The sequence below is a fragment of the Balearica regulorum genome, chromosome 3, assembly GCF_011004875.1.
Source record: "Balearica regulorum gibbericeps isolate bBalReg1 chromosome 3, bBalReg1.pri, whole genome shotgun sequence".
Taxonomy (NCBI): Eukaryota; Metazoa; Chordata; class Aves; order Gruiformes; family Gruidae; genus Balearica; species Balearica regulorum.
In genome coordinates, this window is record NC_046186.1 from 109923474 (window position 1) to 109928809 (window position 5336).

The 5336-nt window shown below is 40.1% G+C and overlaps 1 long non-coding RNA gene across 1 annotated transcript; it reads right to left on the reverse strand.

Moving 5' to 3' along the window:
- Positions 1 to 1363: 1363 nt before the first annotated feature.
- LOC142601325 (uncharacterized) lies at positions 1364 to 3813 on the reverse strand. Its single transcript, XR_012834929.1, has 3 exons — positions 3584 to 3813; positions 3156 to 3365; positions 1364 to 2393 (listed from the first exon to the last, which is right to left on the reverse strand). It is a non-coding gene; the product is annotated as an uncharacterized LOC142601325 (long non-coding RNA).
- Positions 3814 to 5336: the final 1523 nt, after the last annotated feature.

Sequence of the window (5336 nt, forward strand, 5' to 3'; positions counted from 1 at the left end):
TGCCCCTCTCACTGCCCATTAGCTATTAAAGCTGTCCAGAAAGTCAATCGCAAAGTTCTCGTGCAGTACGATTGCCATGTACCTTAGGGTGGGCTACGTACACAGGGAAGTTAGTTTGTGTCCAGTTTCACTGTGATTGTTAAACTGTCCCAGATAATTACTGCAGCCCTGCTCCGTCACTGAGCCCACCCAGCCTTCATCCTCACTGGGGCACTGAGAACATCTTTCCCTTTCTTGCTTTCTCCTCTGCAGGGAAAACGAGGACTGCAAAACAGGGAGAAGCTTTTGCCTTCTGTAATCCTCAAATGGGATATCTGGAGAAAGAATAAAGAAAAGATAGGTTAAGAAATCTAACTGCAAGTCACAACTAGTTTTTTCCTCTGCTTCTGACATGATGAAGCTTCAAACACCTTCAAAAATGTTTTACACTGACAGAGATAGCCCTTGTCCTGCGTGGTAATGCTACCTCATGCTGGCTCTGCACAGGTCCTCAAATTATAGTTTAGGTTAGGAGAAATTCCTTCTTCTGCAGGTGAACAAACTGAAACACTGCATTAAGGTCTGTGGCAAAGCAGGGGAAAGAAGCAGCAAGTTCTGAAAAGTCGAGTCCTGCTGCCCTGGTTGAGCCTTTGGGTACTCAGGACAGGGACCAGCAGAAGTATGTACTGAAGCAGGAAAATTGAAAGGCTCTTTTAAAAGAATCTCTCCCCACAGAGAAAATATTTTCTAGCATATCTTTGCAATGAAGCTCGTTATACGTTGTCCTATTTATAACTCACAAGTCTCCATAACAAGCAAGCTCCTCAGAGGTAGAAAAGAGAGTGTGATTTGAATAGAGCTGTATATCACAGTTCGATGTTCCTACTCTGGCTATGATTTATAACAAAAGCGTAGCAGCATGGGTCAATCAGTGAGGGACATTCTGCAGCAAAGAAAATTGAATAAGTTAGTTTCCTTATGTGTATGAAAGACATTTTTCTTTAAACTTAAAGAGAAAAGTGTTTTAGACTCACATCCTACTAGACTAAGCAGCAAGTCTTCCTCAATTTACAATACAGTTTCTGCTAATCAGGTCCTTCTCTAACATTCTTAAACAAGACATTGTATAAAATAAAGCAAAAGTGAGAACAATAAAATATGACTGACTAACCCACAACCAGGAATACAAGTTATTTCAAAATTATAGAATGAAACACTTGAGATATTTATCATCTGTGAAACAAACAAGAAACAACACTGGAGTTTCCCATAGACAGCAGAGGTCAACTTAGGTTAAAGTCATGCCAATGAGAATCAGCCCAAGCAGACCAGACAGCAGCTCCTTGGGTGGGAAAGGGCAGAGAGAAGGCAGATGTGCACTTTTCCCATGACTGCTCTCCTAAACCTAAGGCACAAACTGCTGCATAATTTTTTGTGATGGATTGAGAGGAAACACGCAAGCTTCTCATTTGGAAGTCTGAGAGACAACTGAAACCCAGTAGGTAAACCTGTCTTCACATACACTGTAGTCAGTTTTACAGGCTGCAGCAAAATAGTGACATACCCAAATGACAGTGGGGCCTAATTTCTTCACCAACATAAATGCATAAACAGGGGAGAGCACAAGGTTCAGAAAATCAAGGGCTGCCATCTCTCACTCACAATGCTGCCTAGTGATCAGAGTCATGCTCTGTTCTCATCTCTCTCTGGTCCCATGAAACTTTTATTGCTTTCTCATCTGTGGCCCCACTATTATCACCTGCTGCTTCTCTGGGTAGTCATCTTCTTAAAAAGATAATTATGCTACAGGGTTGTTTCAAAGAGTTTTTCTAAATGCTGATTCTCTGGGGGGGGATTCAAGGGCCCTGACTGGACACACGGCTTTGCCAGAGCCCTGCTGCAGGCACTGATGGGACTTGTGATGCTCTCCCAGTTTCTTGCTGGTTCCCAGCATCATCACTGTTTTGGGCATCATGGTGAAACACCTACCCCTACTTAATGTAGAGGGTCAATCGTGGCTAGTGAGCCCCTAGTTCAGGGGCCAAACAAATAAACTATAGGCAGTCCAGTCCAACAACAACTTTTTGGGTTCAAGCTACCACACAACAAAAGGAATTGTGAAAGTCTCTTGCTTGTGTTCATTCATCCTGAACTGATGAAACTAGCTTTGTTAAGAAACTGATCATGTGCTGTGTTTCCACATGAAGGCTTAGCAAGTTGCTACTCAGCTGGGAACTGTTTTCCCAATCCCAGAAGACCCAGCTTGCATAAATGGTTATAAATGAGGTTACTTACATTCTGAGTAGGGGAAAAGGGTACAGGGGCTGGGAGAGGTGAGGAAGTGACTCTACATGCTTTCCACCAGCTTTTCCCAGTTGCATTGCCTACCAAGTTTCCCTTGGTGCCACCAGGACCTGGGAAAGAGAGCAAGGGCCCTAACAGTATTCAATAGCTCTTGTAACAGATTCCTCATTCCCAGAAGCAGTTGACTAAACTTTGCCTCATTTTTCAGTGGCATATAGGTTATCTACATCACACTCTAGCATAGTCCTTTCCCAAATATTCATGGGTTTGATATATTGCTTATTCTGTCATGGATCAGTACACAGCTGGCTGAGCATAGGTTAATACATCAGCTCTCCCATTTAAGAACTTCCCTCACTGGGGAACATACTGATGGAAAAGTCCAGATCTTTCAAAGGGACACTGTTCAGGTGGTCTAACGGTGTGGGGACTTGCTGGGAAGAGGTTTTGTTGTCCTAATATGACAAAACATTAAACTATGGAGACTCCTCATGCTATTACTGACAGAATTCCATCACAGACAATTGGAGTTACACCATCCTTCAGTGTTTTCCCTACCTGCTCTACAAATCTACTACCATGGCTACGGGTCAGTCAAGTTTTGTTATCTTAATTTCCTACTCAAAAAAAACCCTGTTTTAATTGAAGAGTTATTATACACTGTGTTTGCTTTAACATGAAGGCATATGAGAAAAACATAAACTAAAGACTGGTTCCTCAAACAGAAGAGTTATAAAACAAAGCCATAAAAAAATGTCTCTTCCATTTACTTTGTTTGCAGATGATCTCATTTGTATTGTGGGCACAGATTTACCCTGTTCAGATCAAATTTCTATGAATAGAAAAAAACTGTAACTGTGATAAACACTCACAATTATAGCACTTGATTTTCTTTTCCATAATTTAGCACAGCTTCAGCTGGTAAACTATCTCTTCTCAGGAGAGGAAATTGTAAACTCTGAATTTTTGCACAACAGTTTGCAGGGTATATGGTGTGCTCCTCTGATTCATTCACATTGCCTGATGGTGCCCGAAGCAGACAGTGCCAGTCATATGGTGATACGCCATGCTGTCATGCTGGGCTGTAATGTAAATTACAGGTCATTAGAGAACAGATTGTGAATCTTTTCTTACTGGTGAGCAGGTTACCTGAAGTCTGTTACTGTTTTCCCCCCTTATTTATTCAGTAAATAAATAACAGACTGTACAAAGATGTAAAAAAAAACCCCAAACAACAAGTGCAGCAAACACTTAAAGATGCCCAGATATTATAAGTGGGACAAATACACGAAAGAACTACCCTTTGCCTCCTTGATATTTCATGTAGCTTAATGTTTCCAGGTGAGAGACAGTGGTAGAAGAGAAAACCTGCAGACACCCCTCTGAAAGCTTTCTCCTCCTCAGCACACTGCTTCGTTGAGAACACGAGTAGGTGGTCACTGCATCAACCCTGTTACGGGGTGCCCAGCGCAGGCTCAGCTCCTGGTGGTGTCTAAGGGATGTTGTATGGGTAGGCAGGGAACCATTCTGCTTCTCCCGCAGGAGAAAGAGAAAACGCAGGAGTGAAATTAAGAGAAAGAAGTGGGAAGAAGCAGATCAGTGGAGTCAGGAGTGTCTGCTTGGAGGGTAGAAAGGCCAGGACTGTGCTAGTAGGGAGAAGTCCTCGAAAGGCAGAGGAAAAGAATCATCCTAGTGGTAGAGAGATAGGTTGGGTAGAAGAGAGCTGGAAGGAATGAAAATTGAAAACGAGTGAGCAATGGTCACAACAGCAGAAAGCAGAAGCCATTTGCAGTGAGCAAGCCCTGTGAATACCAGCAGTCTAAAAAAGGCTTTAACAGTTCTACCAGTCCTACTTATTAATGAGATTCTAGAGTGTCATTTTCTAGCATTTCTCTAAAAGCAATGAGAACAGCTAGGGAATGAAATCTCAGGTTTTCCTTTTAGGTTTTCTTTTTTTTTTTTTTTTTAAATCTACATGATACAGTACATAAAACTTCATAAAGATGAGGTGTAGCTTTGTGAGGGTTGTATTATAATGGAATAAATGTACACCCTATAAAATGTGGAACAACATCACAACAATTCTCATTTTCAGGATGAGCCGCACACTAGGATTCTGGCCCTTGTCATTTTGTTGTGGAGGAAAGCCTGCACATTTTAATTAAAATGCTGAAGCCAAATTTAGAATCCTGTCTGGGGCCACATTCCTATGAAAATTGTATGTGGTCACTCAGTACACTGTAGAATTCAATAATTTTTCTTTTCTATGTGAAATTTGAATAAATGAATTGAAATAATTTGCATTTTTCATAATGATCAGGGACTTGAAATAATGAAAGGCGATCATGAATATTTTAATTGAAGAATAAAATTGCATTAAAATAGTCTTCAGATTTCTTTTATGCTTTGTTAAAAGATACCAATACTATGACAGCATTGTAATTTTTAGAAATGTGGTTTAGATTCACATATTTGCTATTCATAAAATTCATTGATGCCTTTTTTCAAAGGTGCTTTATAAAGGATTTAGAAACCTCTTTAATCTTTGAAAATAACATTGTAGTTTGTGATTAAATATCTCCACAGCATAACTATAAAGATATGCATCTGCATCATAAAATCAAAATCAGAATATAGCACAAGAAGATCAGTGCAAAGGTTTTTCTTCAACTGACAATTTCCGTTGTTACTAATGCTTTATGCAATATCCTTCAGATGACCAGATCACCTAATCTTGTTAAGTTTCTTACAGAATCACAGAGTCCTTAGGAGTGGCACACTTCACAGCAGCCAGAAGTGATGCTGGAATCTACCTTGCACCAAAATTTTGTCATTTAAGTTTCAATCCAAGGGTGCCTGTGCTTCTTTCATCAAAAGCCTTGCAATTGCAAGGTCACAAAAATACGTTGCAACTCAGAATAAGATGGATTTGCCTTAGTGAAAGCCGTGAATATCAGCTCAAAATTATACCTTTATAATGTTTGTTTCTGTTACCTGTTTTAATATTCAAGGTGTATAAGTCTAAAATAAGGATCAATAGACTTTAAAATTTT